Source organism: Triturus cristatus, chromosome 8 (genome assembly GCF_964204655.1).
Source record: "Triturus cristatus chromosome 8, aTriCri1.1, whole genome shotgun sequence".
Classification (NCBI taxonomy): domain Eukaryota; kingdom Metazoa; phylum Chordata; class Amphibia; order Caudata; family Salamandridae; genus Triturus; species Triturus cristatus.
In genome coordinates this window covers 1,179,963,115-1,179,981,368 of record NC_140591.1, presented here as the reverse complement: position 1 = coordinate 1,179,981,368, position 18,254 = coordinate 1,179,963,115, and the positions used below count along the sequence as shown (strand labels likewise).

General features: G+C 44.3%; 1 protein-coding gene across 2 annotated transcripts in view; it reads left to right on the top strand.

Annotated features, from left to right (window-relative positions):
- Window positions 1-4,186: 4,186 nt before the first annotated feature.
- JADE3 (jade family PHD finger 3) overlaps window positions 4,187-18,254 on the top strand; it is a 195,724-nt gene continuing 181,656 nt past the window's right edge. The window contains exon 1 of one of the 2 annotated variants that reach the window (XM_085622853.1): window positions 4,187-4,474. The gene's annotated coding sequence lies outside the window, so the exon portion shown is untranslated. Of the gene's footprint in view, window positions 4,475-4,622; window positions 4,661-18,254 lie in introns of those variants that run through there. The other variant, XM_085622854.1, reaches the window with a different exon arrangement.

Genomic DNA, 18,254 nt, shown 5'->3' with positions numbered 1-18,254 from the left:
CAAGTGCACTTGTGGACAACAGTAGGACCCTGGTGTTGAGTGGTTGGGCACCCCAACGGCTGCGCCCCTTGAGGAAGACCCCGATACCCGCGATGCTCATAGAACCAGGCCAATGGACCAGAGGCACTAATCCATAGACCCTTGGAGGGGACTGATTATGTGAAAAAACTTGTCTGCGACCTGCTCGTTCCCGAAGAAGAGGTGCCCGGGAGGCTGCATACCACTGGAGAGCATTGGGAACCCGTAGCTTGCACCCGCTCACTGGTGAGTGGTTCTGTGTTACTTTGTCCTGTGGGGACTACACAAAAGTTCGCTGACACACATCGGACACGTGGTGTGAAGCCTGACATCATCCTGGGCGAGCGAGCACGTCAGACTACCACCATGGCCAAAGTAAAGACCGGTAAAGGGGGCAACAGACAACATTGGGCCCTGCAGAGAACCACGGACAGTCATCCCCACAAACTGCAGTGGAGCATCTCCTCCAAGATCACATGGATACATTTGTGGAACTACTGACGACCGTCAATGGCCTTAAAGTCTCTCTGGAGCCCAAACTGGATGCTGTGGTGATCAATGGGGGGTTCCTTTGAAAAGATCACAAGAAACTGAAAGACAAAGTGCAAGATGTAGAATCAGACCTAGCGACTATGCGACCTTTGGTGGCGGAGCATTCTTTAGAGACCTACAGCGACTACTAGCCGCCTTGATTTGGGTGGTCCAAGAGACACAGGTTAGCGATAGCCATCTTATATGCCGCTTTGGAGGAAGGGGGACTAGGAGCACCTAATTATGTGTTGGATTACACTGCAGCCCAGCTTCAGTAGTCCTTTTGTTGTCTTAGAGATGCTACGAATCCCAAAAGGGACATATTAGGCTTTGACTTTAGGGGTAAATAGCTGCTGGTGTGGTTATTGTAGTATTCCAAACGTACTGCTGAGGGTGGCTGTCTGGTGCTGGAGAAAGTACTTTCATAGGGTTAAGACAGAGATGCCTTATGCTCTGAGTGTACCGTTATGGGCCCCTCACTCTGTAGGCGTCTGACATTGACTGACCTGACTGGACTTTGGACTGAAGCTGGATATAGGATGTGGGGTGATGTGGTGTCGGAGGGGTTGCTGCCAGTGATCTTGATCCAGGGCAGTTCCTACTGTATTCAGCTTTGCATGGAGTGGCAAGCAAGATGTGGGGGTCAGAAGCCGACTTACCTTCTAGGGTGGGTACCCTTGAAATGATGGTAGCTCCAGCTGACACAGGTGGGGTGATGTCTGAGATTTATGGTGCTATTTGCAAAGACTCCATTAAAACAGGCATTCAAGCTCTTAATGAGTGGTGGGGGGAACTGTTGGAGATGGAATTCCCAGAGCAGGCATGGAAGAGGTACCTGGGATCTATCAGGAAGGTCACTAGGAAAGCGCGCTTCTGCTTTACCCAGTTCAACTTCATACATCATAAGTACCTTTACCCAGATAGGATTGGGAGGATGTTTGAGGGGATCAGGATGGTATGTCTCAGATGCCAGAGGGTTAATGCAGATTTCCTTCACATGATATGGACATGCCCGGTGATTGATCGTCGATTATTGCCGGGAAGTGACTCAATATATTTCACAAGTTAAGGCCTCTATTCTACCTCAGGAACCGCCCATTGTCTCCTTAACACTGGAATAGTGACTAAGCGAACAAAGCAGCTGGCTGGTTTCCAGAGCCTAGCCTTGGTACTCGCAAAGCGCCGTATTGTTATGAACAGGAAGGTGGCAAATGCCCCCATTGATCAGTTGGGGCAGAGAGATGTAGTGCTTTGGGCCATGGCTGAACTGTCAGTGCTAGCTGATGCCCGGGATTGGAGATGCCCCCTCATGGAGCAATGGGGATACTATTTGGATCGCCTGAATGGCATTATACTGCCTGAGAGCCAAGACGGTAATGGATGACAGCGGAGTAGGAGGGCGGTTGTTGTGGGTGGACACCCTTCACTTCCACTCAGGATCCTGTTTAGAGGACACATGGGAGAGTAGCCTGACTATGCCAGTCAGCCAGTTGGCGGAGAGTGCATTATATGTATACAGGAGGTGGGGCTGATGGAGCATCACTCACTGTTCCACACCTGCGTAAGAGCTGCATATTAACATTATCACCGGTAGTGTGTGGGCACAGCAACCGGAGCTAGTTGGGTTATGTTAGTAGACTGTTTAGAAATGCTTCTGTAATTACTGTACTTGTGGTTGAGAGGCACTCAGCTTTTTGCCCATATTCACCCTTGCCAATTTCTGGCTTTGATATGGTGTAAGTTTGTGCCGTCTGTGCCTACATGCTACAGATGGTGGAAGGTAAGGTAAATGTTTTCTTTCAAAATAATAAAGAGTTTTTTTAAAAAGTGTCATTTGTTTTTTGTTAGTTGAATATCTCTCAAGATAAGTCACAACTAAGGTGGCAGAGATAATATCTACTAAAGATTTGATTGATTTCCTGCGGAAAATAGTTTTGAAGGGAAGAAAGCCTGAAATCATTGTTACTGACAACGGGGTACAATTTACAATTTGAAAGAAATGGATGGTTCCTGTGTGAAATGTTCATCAGATGCTTCAGGGCTGCATTATATTGTCCCTGAGAAAACAGTGGTAGAGAGGAGGAGTTGGTTAGTCAAGGACTGTTTACAGTTGGCAAAAGCTAATAGGATTTCAGGTAATAAGGCCTTACAGGAGGATATGCTGTGGTGATACTTCACAAATACCCTTGCTGTAATCCTGTTTCTCGTCTTTTGTTTCACTCAAAAGGAGAGACCCATGGACACAATTGTCACCAGCATGGTTTTGGGGTAGTAGAATGGAGGAAGTGTATAGGAAGAAAGTGATGGAGAGGGTGGAAAAACATCAATTCTGTTATATGGAATATTATGACTGAAAGAAGTGTGCAAAGGAGGGTAGGTGATAAGGCATGCTTGAAATATCCATGAAGGAAAAACAGCTAATTAATCTTCTGTTTATGTGGGATCCTTGGAGGTAACTAAAGTGGGTGTCTCGGTTACAGACAGGAGTGAAGTGCAGTTAGGGGGGAAGAGAATAAGATTGCAACTGATCTGAGAACTGTGGAGAAGAACATGATAGGCAGGATAGTTATGGGGAGTCCGTAGAAGATGTGCACTGCTCATGCGTGGACTAAGGATTAAGTTAAAAGTAGGTGTAAATAGTTTGATTATAAATTGTGATTCCGCTTCTGCCTTGACCTTTATTTTTCTATTATACACCTATGAACATACATTTTTGGGGGGTGGATATTGTTTTTATTGAAATCCTTGTATTTGTTGTTAATTAGTTTATTCATTGTATATTGTTTTTAAAGGGTGTAGATGTGTTGTTTCATGTGGTTGTATTGCATCATATTGAATTTGTAACCTCTAGTCTGTGTGGAAATCTTTTATGTTCCTTGTTTAGCAGTTTACCCTGAGGGGTGCACAGAGTTTGGCTTGGATGGTACTTCAGAAAGAATAAATTATTTTCCCGATCCACGCTTGATCATTTCAGAACCCAAACGCAACATAAAATTACAGCTGTTTTACTTTGACTAATGGGAATGTTTTTCACCTAAGAATTCTGAGGGAAATTCACAAAAACTCGAGCTGTGCTCTCCTTGCATATTTGGTGGCACTCAAAAATCTCGGCGAAGAACTTCTACGTTATTCAGTTTCCAATGTATAATTGTTTGTAATAAAGATGTGGTCCTAGATGTATAGGATTGAGATCTTAATTATTTCTCTATTTTTAAAAAAACCCTATAAATATATATATTTAAGTTAATAAGAAAAGTAGCCTGCTATAAAATATGTTTTTGTTTAGGTTGTGTTGTTTATGTATTTAAAATATAATATAGCCATATTGTGTGTATTTGTAGATTGATACACTCGGTCTGTATATAAAGTTGAATGAATCGCGTATTAGAAGAAATAAACGAGTGTGTAAACAAAAGAGGAGCAATGCCCACGTGTTGGTAAAAATAATACTCTAATGCATGGGCGTCTCTAAATGGTTCTCTTTCTTGCATGTTTATTCCAGTGAACAGAAATAAGAGATACCCGGTGTTTTAGGTTCAGTCTCTACGGGGTCGCCAGCGTGGGCATGGCCCAGGTTCAGCAGTTCCCAGCTGTGCTGCGGGTTCACTGCGAGGCTGGTGAGTCAGGAGGGCTCTGAGCGGAGCAGGAGGCTCCCGGCACAGGCGGAGAGGCCGCGCTCGGGCGGCAGCGTGGAGCTGTCAGCAGGGCGGGAGGAAGGGGAAGAGGCGGAGCGTGGGCGCAGCGGTGCCAATAACACAATCAGGCCCTTGTGCGCCTCTGCTGAGGCGGTCACCGGCACACAGGCCGCCGCACTCAGGGGGTGAACGATCGCCTCATTCACCAGCGCGGATTCGGGACTATGTGGGCCCAGGCTTCCCGGAGCAGCGCTCGCTGAGCTGATCGAGGCCGCGGCTGGGCTGTGAAGGTGAGTGCCTGGCTCTGTCTGCGGCCTCATATGAGCGCAGGGCTGTGTGTGGCTTGGAAGAGGCGCGCTGGCTGGCCTCGGAGCCCCCACGCTGGGGTCTGAGGGCCTGTACGGGCGGCTCCCGGTCGGACGCTGCCAGGTGCTTCCTACAAAGGGGATCGACTGAAGCATGTTGCCGCCGTCCTGGTAAGGAAGCGCGCCAAGGGATCTGGGCAACAGATTTGGCGCCAACTGAGAAGAGGTGGTTGGTGGCAGGGAATCCCGAGCGCTGCTTCTTCTGCAGGAAGTGCAATGTAAACAGAGTGCACGCGCGGTATAACAGCGCCTCCCTGGAACTGGGATCAGGTCACCCGATGATCCGGTCACAGGTGAAAGGATTGGCAGGGACGCCAGCGCTGGGCTTCCTCCGACCCCCTGATCCCAGTGTCCCCTGCCAGTAATCACTGTGCCCATGTGATTCTGTCAGGTTGCCAGCTCTGTGTCTAACGCTTATTGCTACCCGTCTCTTTAACCGTACCTGTGACTTGTGACCATCGAGGACAGGGCACTTCCAGATAGATGTGTGGCCTAGGTAACGACTCTTTACCCGAAAAAATGTTGCTTTCTTTGACCTCTTAAAAAAGTTTATTATTCTGCAGTCCTTTGGTTTTGACGTTGACAAGGCCCAAAGGTCAGTCACACTAACATGGAAAAGGCATTCATTAAACTATTAAAATATCCAAGAATGGCATACATGAAGTCATCTCCCCAAATCGTCAGAATGTTTTGTCATGATGTTCTATAACCTTCATTCGACTCTAATCACTTTCTTTTAGAGGCCCACGTTTGCAACTTTCATAAGTTTACAACTAATTCCCCGTGCTCGTGTTATCACTCGTGTATTGGTTTTGTTCTCTCTTTTGTCTGTATATACTGACCTGTAATATGTTAGCCATTGAAGAAAAAAGTACGGATACGTTCGCGCCCCCCTTTAAATCCAAACAAAGCAGCCTTTCACAAGGAAAGCTTGAGCTACTCGAAAGCTTGTCTGTGGGGATGTGATGTAATTACACTGAGAACTGCTTACCTTCACTTGTGGTTAGTGGTAGACTACTAGAACAACTTTGACTGAATATTCAGTCTATTGCAATACCACAGTAATAGGAAAGGTGCAAAACATTAATTTGTATTTGACATACTGTCCAATTAACCGTGACCGTACAATGTTATTTTCCTAGTTATAGAACCATTGATGATCGTTGTGTGTCACTTGTATGTGATTGTGCAGTTGTCTTGCAAACTGAGTTCCCTTTAATGTACATTGGTCACCTGCCTAGCATTATCTCAAAAATACATTAATGGGAAAAAATATGATTGTGATAAACAGCACTGTTGGCATTCAGTGTATACAAACTACTGATAAATATTCAGATCCATTTATTGGTCCATGCTGTAGTCAATATGTAGTGCAGGCTTGCACTGGCTAGTATTGACAACGTGCAAAGGAAAGGCTAAATGCAGCGTTGGTGCAGTCTTAAAAATAAATCACACTCTACAAGATTGGGCTGACATAAGCAATATTTTTATGAAAAATAAGTTTGGCAAATACATGAATTGTAAGGAGAATCTGGTATTTATCAACAATACTGTTCGGGTGCGTCCATAATTAATCAAAGTGGGAAGAAATGCAGGTAGAAATAGAAGACTGCTATGTGTATTGGGATGTAAGCTTCTCTGCCTCAAGGAAGGTCATTGAAAGGTCATTGAAAGGCCATCTCCCGCAAATGGCGTATGAATTTGAATCGCTGACAACTTAGATATGGGAGTGTATGTCACCACAAACCTGGATCTAGTGATCTCATAGACAAACATTGTTTTCGCTATTGGACCTTCTCAATAGAGAACAGCCCTGTCCTGTCACCCGTGCATAACTTTATTTTGTGTCGTATGTGCTTTTCGAATATTTAGTTCACAATACAGGTCAACCATCCTTACTTGTTTTCTGCAGACAATCAAAATTAGATTTTACATTTCTGACTGTGGTATTTAAAAATGTTGCATTCCCTCACCGCTAGGCTGGAAATTGTACCTTAAGAGTTTAAAAAAGTTAAAGATGGAGGCCTAATGTGTCTATATTTCGTTTTCACTTTACTTTTGCTGGAAACTTGTCAGTGCATCTCCTTTTCTGAGGGTGAGAAATGGTACATGTACTGTAAACTGCTTCTGTACAGAGGCCCTGCTATTTTCAAAGCCTCTATGTAAGAGCTGCTGACTTGCGTCCCAGTGGTTGACTATTCAGGGTCCTTCAAAACTACCCAGGTTTCTCTACTTCATTCTTTGCCTAATTTATGCAGCACTCTTAAGCTTAAAAGGGTATTGTTTTGACTTATACTGGGTGATCCCTTGTGTCCGGACAAAGGTATGCCTCTGACGAGCTCTGATAAGGGGGAAACGCATGTCACGTGCTGCTCCTATACATTCCAGGTTGGCTTTGATGGTGTTTTACTAATCCAAAGCTGTAATACTGTGTTTAGAATGGTGGATAGCTATTGTATGTTTTCAGTCTGGCGTGGGTGGCAATAGCTAATCTTAAGCTTTTAATATTTTGCTTTAAAAATGGCAGAAGGCTTTATCGCTTTTCTAGCTTACTGTAGAATGGCACTTTGCTAATCCTATGCTTAAAAACAGACATTTGAGATGAACAGATTTAGAGTGACTGTTGTTGTAGAGTGCGCCATATAAAGGAGCCGCACCCCACCTGAAAAATGGAAACTACCTAGGGCTCCATACTTCCTTCTTTGCCCTTAAAAAAACACCTAAAGTGTTGGAACATGGTCAGCGCTTGCCATTTCCAATCACTGTAGTGGATTTTTATATTATTAGCCTCCAGTTGTCATTTGAGTGATGCTCTAAGTTTGATACTGTTTTCAAACAGTAGTACCTGTATACGAGTAGGACGACATCCAGGCAAGAAGGCAGTTGCGACCCAGCTCCATATCACTAGGATCCCATGTTTCTAGCCCTGGCCCTTCTTTTGTCAACCTAATGCATTTGGTCTTGCTTTGCATCTGTTGAACCTATTGAACTAATACACCTGAGGCAAACAGTTCTAACAGAGAATCCCAGGACTGGGAAAAAGGTGTCTTGACTTTACTACGCGAGATGGTAACCCTAACTGTGATTGATAGCGGTATCCACAAACTCTCTCAAGCCCATGTACGGTAACAGCAATGTCACTCTACCTTGTTTTAGAAACAGGAGCTGCTTTTCCATCCCTCCTGACCATTTCTTGGATCTATGGTTTAGTTCCCAAAATGAATTCTGACACCTGGCCCGGTCCCCAATTATTGATGCAGAAGGTTGCCCGGCAGGACATTTCGCGGTACCATTACATTAAGTGCCTCTGGTTGTGTTGCCAATTGGTGGCGAGAAAAGTTGATCTTCTCACTTGTTGTGTAACTTACCCCATTTTTATTTATTCTTTACCTGGTTTATACAGGTGGTACAATGGACACATCCATCAGCTTTTAGGGTGTACAGGAATACCCAAGCTCCTGCTTCTTTAATGTCACGAAATCCCCGAACAGCTGCTAAGTTCCTGTAACTCAGTTGATTTGAGCTGAATGTGATTTTAACATTCCTTCTTCGTGGCAAAATCTAGTTTGCCGCTCTTGCATTTATATTTAACTTCACTTGGAATACAACCTCCTTTGCAGCCATCCCATGTGCTACAAGAGTCTGAGCTACAGGTTCCTTCTTCTATAACTCCACGCTTAATAGATATTCTGTGTACGTCTGACCTTCCATCCCAAGGTCATATCAGATCATTTCAAACTTTAGAATATGGTCGTTTGTCTGCTTTCCTGGACTCTGTACTTCTAGTCTGATGAACCTGTGGACAGCCCTCATTTTATAATGTGACCCTGGCTTTAAACCTGTTCATTTGTACTCTTTGGATTCTTCTAAGATCTTAATGGTGTGCCTGATGGGGACAAGGTCGCTTTTCTCCATTGCGTTGTCTTTTGAAGCCCGCTTGGTTGCTTTCCAAAGATGTCTGGTTTTGAGCACTAAAGGGTAGCTGCATTCAATTAAAAAAAAAAAAAAACACTGTTTATGTACATTCAAGCGAAGATGCTCATTTTGCTCAGACAGTGCTTTACAATCTATTTGCACAAAAGGATGTGTTAAGCTTGTCAATCGTGCGTTGGGTTTTGCTTGGTTTTCTATTGACATGATGTGACGACTTAATATATCTGGGTGTAAGCATAAGGAAAACTACCTTACATTTGTTAACTCTGGTTTTCTTAGCAAATGTATTCCTTACAGTACTGGTGCCCACCGGACACTGCTTATTCTGCTGTGGTCCTTTGTTTTAAATATTTGAAACTGAGGGAAGTGACGCAGCCCACATAAGGAAACCAAATTCTGTGTGTCTGTCCTTCTATTTATGTATTTATTTATTTTTATCAAGCATTACAGCATTTGTCAGTAGTGCTGTATGGAGTGTGCACATGTTTGCCAATGGCTACTTAAAGGAAATAAAGCATATAGGAGTGGACAGTTGGCATGAATGTAATGTTATTTGGCAGCAGTAATGTTTACAACCAAAACTTTGTTCAAGAAGAAGTATCCCTGGGAGCAGAAGAGAGGGTTGGTTGATGTAATCGAAAGTGAGTGATTGTAGCATGGATGAACAACGTGATGGTATACATTTTAAGAGTGAAAAGTCTTCTAAACATAACCAATAAAATGCACAGCTACACATCTTCCCAATATTTGATGATCACAGACTAAGACAGTTGTCCATCAAGTAGTATTTTTTTATGGCTGTTTTAAACATGAGAAGTGATGCGTGTGCTCAAATTGTGTTTGTGAGGGGGTGGGGAATTCCAGTGGAGAGGACCCAAAAAAGTAGTACAGCCAGAATTTAGGGCAGTGTAAATGAAAAAAGAAGGATCCATTTGGCCAATGGGAATGTGGCAGGCAATGCAGGGACTGTGCCATGGATAGCTCTAAAATTCAGGGTTACCTATTTGTATGGAGCTCTAATTTTTGTGGCGAGCTAATCAATTTATTCTAGACAGGATGAGGAAGGGGTATGATTAGGGAGATTGAATAAGCTGCTGGTGGCATGCTTTAACACCTTGTGTATGGTGGAGAAAGAATATTGAGGGAGACAAAGTAGTAGCTGATTACAGTAGCCTAGTTTACTTAGTGCTGGTGAGTTTATCTTCGGCTATGTAGAACAGTGAATGGGTGGATCCTTCCTGTGCTTAAAATTGGATATCATGCTGTGGTAGTGAGAAGGAAAAAACATAGAACGTCAACAGATGGCGACCAAGATATACACGTTATGTGTATTTTAAAAAGCATACATCTATAATCAATTGATTAGTTTTTTTGGTAAACCTTTTTATTGGATTTTACAGTTATCATACAGGTTATACAGCAAGCAGTGATGTTAATCATGGCGTTACATTCATCATTGAGAGATTCATAATGAGTACCTGCATGTCTATTGGTGGATGGTGGGCGTGCCGCCTTGCGCGTGTATAGCAGGTTGAGGTGTAAGCCTGTATGGGGGTGTCCATAAGGTGAAAGGAAAGAACCTATCATTCCCCGATAGCAGGTGTTCGACCTATGTTGTCTGTGTGTGACAATGTAAAGGGGCGATCCGTGGGTGTAACCAAACTGGGGATATATAACTCAGGGGGTTGGGGGCGGGGGGAAAGGTGGGCATAGCTCCTCTTGGGTCCACTGTCAATAGGCGGCAGCTTCTTGTCAGCGCCAGTCAGACAGTCTACTGAGGGTGGTCAGATGGGTGGCTCACTTCAAGGGGGGACTGTGAGGGTAGGGGTGCGCTAGGGTCTGGCTCAGTTTGGGTGGATCGGGGATTCTCCCCGGGGGTGGCCTGTGTGTGCACAAAGTCATGGAGGAGCATTGACCACTCCATCGATATGGGGTTTCGTCGCACGCCGCGTGCCTCCTCCTGCCTGATGATGTCTTCTTCGGCCGCACCCCATTTCTCGACCACTCTCCACCGTGCGTTGATTGGGGGACCGCTTGGCGAGAGCCAGTGCATAGCTATGCTTCGTTTTGCGAGGAGAAGGGCGAGCACTGCAAATTTGGTTTCTACTTTTCATTGTTGTGTCGCTTAAAAAATGCCCAGAGCGCTTGCCTCCCATTTGGTGAGTCCCACCAGGCCCGTGACCGACTGTAGTGTGGAATGTACTGTTGCCCAAAAGGCTTGTAGTGTTGGACAGGTCCAGAACACGTGGACAAATGGGGCGTTAGGTGAGTGGCAGCGAGGGCAGTCAAATTGTGTCGCCGGGAAAAAACGCTTAAGCCGCGCTGGCGTGAGGTAAGCGCGGTGTAGTATGTTGAATTGAATGTTTTTGAACCTTTGGTTGTGGGACAAAATTTTATTTGTGATGTTCTAGGGCGGTGAGCCACTCCTTGTCATGGAGCGCTCGATCAAACTCCTCTTCCCAGTGGAGTCGGAGTCGTGTCATTGGTGTGCATATAAGTTCCATGATGGATTTATATATCCACGTAACGAGGTGTCTCCCTGTCCCCATGTGTAGGAGTGTGTGTAATACTGGGTGTTTCACAGGTTCTCCGTCTGCGAGATTCCACGTCTTTCTGCAGTCAGCCACCAGCTGTCTGTGGAGTAGGAATTGGCCTGCCGGCAGCCCACTCTCTTCCGTCAATTCCGCGAACGACGTTAGCTGCCCATTAGCGAATAGGGTTTCGATCTCGGTGAGTGCGTGGTCTGTCCACACTTGCAGTTCCCCCGCGGTGTAGTACCCATGTCCCTTGGGGACGCCTGCTAGCGGCAATAATGGGGAGAACAGGGGCTTCGTCCTGGACGGGCGGTGCATACGGAGGACGCAGGATCTGGCCACCTTGACTAATATGGAATGTGTCTGCTTGGGTTTGGTCCCCGGGAGGAGCATCCGCGTCAGTTCTGGAACCGATACGGGTCCTGCCTGGGTTTCCGCTTCCCATAGGTTTCGGCCCGCTGTCCAGCGCGACGGCCATTGTAGCTGGGCTGCGAGGAAGGAGGCCTCGAAGGACGGGGCTCCCAGCCCTCCTCTGTCTCGTGGCAGCTGCAGCTTTGATAAGGCTACTCTGGGGCGACCTTTCCCCCATATCAACGAGGTTAGCTACGAGTCTAGTTCCTGAAAGGAGCGCGGGGGAATAACCGGAACGATGGCGAAGTAGTAGAGGAGCCAGGGTACCATGATCATTTTGGAGAGGGCTACTCTTCCTATGGGGGCCAGGGGTAGTGTTCGCCAGAAGTTCACTTGGCTTGTTAACCCTCTGAGGGTCCGGTAGTGGTTGCCCTCCAGAAGGTCTTGTGGTGTGTGATAAAGTCTAATGCCTAGGTATCTTGGGGCATCCCCTGTCCAGGTTAGCGTAGCGTCTCCTATTCCAACCTCCCAGTGAGGTGCGTCCGGATGTAGGGGGTAAATCGAGGATTTGGCTCGATTCACCTTCAACCCTGCAGCTTTTTCGAAATCCGTGAGCATAGTCCAAAGAGTGGTGAGGTCTGCCGTTATGTCCCTGACATAGATGATGAGGTCATTCGCCTACAGGGACACGCTATGCGTGCGGCCCTCCAATGGTATACCCCAAAGTTCGCCCACCTCCCGTAGCCATATCACCAGTGGTTCCATGGCTATAGCGAATATGACAGGGGAAAGGGGGCAGCCCTGGTGCGTTCCACGCATGACCGAGATGGGGGATGAAATGTGTCTGCCTATTCTACCCGCGTAGTGAGCCCGGTGTACAGTAGTAGAGTGTACGCTATAAATTGGGGGCCTAGCCCTACCCGCTGTAAAACCTCAAATAAATACTGCCATGCGAGTGTATCGAAGGCTTTATCGAGATCCAGTACAAGGCATGCCGTGCGTGGGAACCTGCCCCGCACCTCATCCTAGATCTGGAACAGCTGGCGTAGGTTTTGGGAGGTACTCCTCCCGGGCACGAAACCGTTCTGGTCAGGGTGTATTAGACGAGGGGGGACTTCCGTGATTCTGTCTGCAAGGATCCTCCCTAGAATTTTACAATCCGCGGTCAGGAGAGTGATGGGGCGGTACAAGGTCCGCAGCATGGGGTCTCGGTCTGGTTTAAGGAACGTTACGAATATGGACTCACTCATGGACTGGGGAAGCAACCCCCTCTCCAGCGCCACTTGAAAGACTGTATCGAGCTGTGGGGCTAGTTGTCGGGAGAAGTGGCGCACATTTCAATGGGGAAGCCGTCATGACCGGGGGCCTTGTTTTTGGCTAGGTGGTGAATGGCGTGTTTGATCTGTGCCGCCGTAAGCGGTTCGTCTAGGGACTTCCTTTCTTCATCTGTTATCCGCGTTATGGCATCGGTGTCTAACATGATGCGAATATATTCCCCTCTATCCTGGGTCGCTTCTCTGTATAGCGTGGCGTAATAGTCGTGGAAGGCTGATAATATGTCTGTTTGAGTGGATAGATAATGGATTGAAGTGTTTAGGACCATCATCAGATTATATCTCTGCAATTTTTCAGTTTGTGTGCTTTTAGTTGTCGATGACATTTCAACCTCTTTTGCAGTCTCGAGTTCTCATTAGGACTGTAAAGGACACACTAGATCGTGCAAGAGCAATGGTAAGTGTACTTGGAGGAAAGGTCTGTTCAGACGGTAGCAGAACTCCTGTATTTATTAACAGCCAGCGAGGGCATTAAGGTTGGAATTGGGTCTGATGAGCATCAAATTAAAGTATTGGCATAGAATTTCAAATTATGAGTTCTGTTTGATTAATGCACCTATAGGAATGCTGGGACATTCAATAAAATGCTTCCTACAGTACAATATTTTTACTCCTTGGACAGTGAATCTCCATACTGTTATGAAGGCTTTAGAAGTATCAACAATACCTAATTTTGGGGAAATTTAGACTGTACAGAAGAAAAAAATAAAACGATAAAACTTGACTAAAGACTGTTCTGTTAAAACTGATTTAAACAATGCACATTGTCACTTTATCACCGGCTTGTATTTTGCAGTGTTTGGACAGAAAGGAGACTATTGCCTGTTTTTAGACCTCTTCAGATTCGATGCTTGCAGTATTTAATCCCAACTATAATGTTATGCAGTATTACTAGGTTTATATGATAGTGTGGCTAAATTCTTGGAAGAAGTAATGAATAGCTTGGTTTGATGGGAGGTGACACTGTACAATGTATTATTGAATTAGCATGCTGTTAATTGAGCACGTAGAATTTAGGATATGACAATTATAATTGCTACGGACGTGACGTCATCGTCCTGACTGTAGTATATATAAATGTTTTTTTGTCCTGAATTTTAATTGTGCACATTTACATCCTATTATCTTACAGTTATGCATTTGCGGCTCTTTACTTTACCCATACATTGACCCTTTTAACAGAAATTCGTTTTTGGAGTAGATAGACTAAACATGTGAAGTGGTAGGGTATATTAGCTTTGTGCCTAAAGTGATCTGTATTGCCTGACTAACTCAACAAATACTGCTTTTAGGTATGTTTTTAACAAAGTGATTTATTATAGGACTAGATGTGATGCTGAATTTATGAAGGTTTTTTTATTCTTTAATTGTTTTTATGGGATATCTTTGTGTCGTCTTTGTGTGACGTTTTGGTCATAAGCAAACAAGAAATGAAATGGAACAGCCAGCGAGTGAACAATGGGATTAAGAGCCCGCAAGACAATGATGGGATTCACTTGCCTCGGGAGCGCAACGGTTGCACTGTTCTTTTTGGGACATCTTGGGCAGTCAATAAATACAAGGGTTTTGCTACCCTATGAGTAGGCCTTTCTTTAAGCACACTTACCATTGCTCTTGGGCAATTGAGAGTATCCTTATGGTTTGGATAATTGCCCATGGTGGTTGAGTAAACATGTCCGGGGTGAAGCTTCAGGGGGGTGTTTGGCATGTTACACCCCCCTATAAGAATGAATTCTGTTGTAAATAGTTGGATACAAGTGCTTTCAGTCGGGCATGGTGAAGTCTGTTGGATTTCACTCGGGATTTTTTACATGACCACACAGACAAAAACACACACTTTCTCGTCTGTGTTTTAAACGCCTTAAAAAATGTTGATTGATTTAAAAAAAATGTTGTTTTGAGTGCTCCTAATAACCCGCCCTCCACTCTTTCCACTGCCCTTTTAAGCCCCCCTCATGTCCTGCTTCTGATATAGTATGTTTTAAGAAGACGACCCAGCGCGAATGTTGGGGAATCTAAAGCTCACTTCCTCCCCCCCCCCCCCCCCCCATCTTATTGACCAAGCTACGCCACTGAACCTTGTTTACACAGTGCGTGCCATGTTGACTTTGCCCTGTTTGTTACACAATACTTCTCAGGGGATATGGTACTCTTGGTTAGTGCCTCAGACCCTGGAGTAAGTACATGCTGCTTTATGTATTTTCACAATTGGTGTCACACACCTAAGTCATAGGTCACCCTTTGAACATGGATACCCAAAAATAGCTGTTTATATTTTCGAAGAATTCCCATATACCTGTTATGATTAGAGCTTGTGACTGCAAAAGAGGCTGAAACATTGCAATTAAAACGCGCACAACTTTAAAAATTAGAGATCCGATCGAATGACTCTTAATCCTATGCCTAAACAAATCAATATATGTAGTTGTATACTTTTTAAGGATGCAATGTTTATACCTCCTTAACTACCTGTTCAATTCCTCCTTTCTGCATTTTTTCCTTCTCGCTGGGGACATATTGCACTTTCTTTCCATAGTTTCAATAATACCTCTATTGTAATACTTATGTTCTCTTTGCATAATATACATCAACATCCCTTGATTTTGTATACCTTGTAGTGCTGAATTGAGTGTATCTACATTCAGTGTATGCAGTGATTTCACTGCCTAAATCGTTTTTTCGAAATGTCTTTCAAGGTGAACCATTGTTTTCAACTATAATTATATAGCCAAGTTCCTACCGCCACATGGGTCACACGTGTGTTTTCGTAACATTTGTGTGCAATGGCTTATGTTAAGTTTTTTTTTTTTTCCACGCTGATGAATGGCATACATATTGAGCAGATTTCACATGTGACTTTTGTATACAAAGGCATACCGCACAGTTTTCAAGCAGACAACTGCCCATGTTGATTATGCATAGTTTTGTTGAAAGTTACCTATATTACACTTGGTAAGAATTTATGCCTTTTTTGATACATTGGCGCACTCCAACAGGTAGAGAAGTTAAGGAAAGTTTGCAATCTACGTTGACTCAAAAAGAACACAGAGGTTGGTTGTGGGCTGGGAAAATTGTGGTTAATGATTGGCATGTGCTCAAATTTTGTCCTGTGGAACTCCGTTTAACGATCCTCAAGGCTGGGGCATTACATCCCAAGTGACTAAGTGGCAAGGCCTGGTTGTAATTGTTGGTAAAGTGGTGGCCCTGCTCGAGGTGCAAGAGATTGGATACTTATCTGAGTTGGCTGTTTTTGTGCTCTTTTGTGAACCTTAGTTGAGCTGAATTTGCAGTAAGGCACATAGGGATTTTCGCTGCACAGTCTTGTGGCCTTATGCCCTTTCCCCATGTCTAAACTTTATAAAGCATACTTAAAAGATTCAAGATGTGGAGCTGGGTCGGAGGATCATAGTGTGGTATATATCGGGTGATCAGTTTTCACATATAGGCTAGGCTCTTTCTTCAGAAAACCTAAAGCATAGCAAACCATGATTATAGTACCCTACTGAGAGCTGTTGAAGATAGGTTGTCTGGTCTTTTCAAGATTGATACACATTATGGTTGCATGGTTTGGAATCCTTTGATGTTTCTTAATCTACTATTGGTTAAGCTTATGTAAGTAATTTTGCATTAGCCTAAGCTTGAGTTAATCGGGAACCTAATAAGTTTCATACAGTGGCTTGGACCTCAGCAGGGAAGCATATTCAGTTTTACTGTTTCTCTGATTTTTAGATAAGCATGTTATTATATCTAGGTTTTTAGTAAAGTGCATAGATATAGGGGCTTCTTCCAAGGATCTTGGCCGTGAAGCACCTTTGTTTTAGATATGTTGAAACAAAAGAAAACGTCCCACAGAAGTGGTCTCGGCATTTCAAGATGGAGCAGCAGTTGCCACGTTGGCTTTACAATATTAGATGTTTTTAGGCACACTTCTTGTATAGCTGCAATTGGTTGTGGTTGATCAGGTGGGCTGGCTATATGGGACTTATAAATGTTAGGCTGTAGAAGTGAAGAGGATGACTGACCACTGTGATGCCCCATAGCGTAAGAATCTTCAAACTCTGGTTAGACTCCATTTCAAGGGTGCTGCCAGAGACATTCACCCTGTTTCTTAGTTGTTTTGCAGGATCCAATGGTGCAGAACCCTCTTGTGATCTGCGGACAGTTGTGTTGGGATTGTGCCAGTTCAGTGGGTTGTGGAGAGGGATGCGAGGTAGTCCACTATCTTTCAGCTTAGAATTGTTCCATATACCTGGTGTGATGCCAGATTGGTGTCTGAAGGAGGATATTAGGTTCTACATAATCCTGAAGCTGTCACATTAACGCTTTATCCCACCTTTCTCTAGAATGATCGGCTAAAATGACAGCAAGGGCATTGCTATAATTGGTAAAGCAGGTACACAGCAACTAGGGGTGCTAGAGCACCAGCTGTATCAGTCATAGCTATTATGGGTGTCTTTGACTATCCTGCCACGGGACAAGGAGGCCTGAATGGCAGGTTAAAAACAGACTTGTAGTTCCTGAGATCTTGACTTTCCGCTGTCTGATTCTTCAAAAGAAGTTCTTGGAGCTGGTTTAACGATTATCCCTGCACTTGATATTTTCTGAAGTATGTTTAGTCGTTCTTTTGAGTTCCTTTTTTCTGTGGCAAGTGTGGTGATTTGATGTACACTATGCTTTCCTTTTGTGGGGAAGGATGCCAAGAGCTGTAAATAAATGGTGCCAGTGTAGTTTTCCTGTAGAATTTATTTTGATCTCGTACATGTTTTTACATTTGTTTTGTTGGGGTATAACGAATACAACCTGTTTACCATGGTGCATGTATTGTGTAGATATTTGTTTAATAGCTTGCTTCTTAGTGGCAGTCATTTGCCCAGGATTTGGGAAAGTTTATATTGTTATATTTTTTTAGGGCCCTGATTCTTTTTTCACCAACTTGTGCGGAAATTGGTTAAAAATGGCACTGTGTTTCTTAAACGGCAGTGTGCCTCACTCGGTACAAGAGTTCTAGCCAGATAACTTGTGAGTCACTACAAATCCCACATTTTTCCACATGACACTCTCCATGTAAACAATTCGACCCCTCATAACAAACAATTTTCTTGGGGCTACATCTCCAATCATGCCCTGAGTCAAGACAGTTTGCCACAAAAGACTGGTTGCATTTGAGCGCCGCTGATATCCACGTTGATGTGGGCTTCTGCTGTTCACATGTTGTTTATCCTGTGTAAATATTTAAAATGATGGCATCACATGCCAGGAAATCAATATGAACATAGTGACCTAGATACACCAAAACATTTAGACTTGTTTTCAATATCTTAACATGTTTTGTGCTTCTTGATGCAACATTATGTGAGAAAACATCTTGTCTGTATTTGTCGCGTTAAAGCGCATAAGGCCCTACCAAGTTGGTGTACTATTGGGAATTAAAAAAAAACATAAGACACCAAACAGGAGCATGTGCTTCTGTCCTGTGCCCTATTTCACATGAAGCCCCATTTATCCTGATCTGCCTATGCACAAGGAACACAATAGGAAAGTGCTCCTAAGATT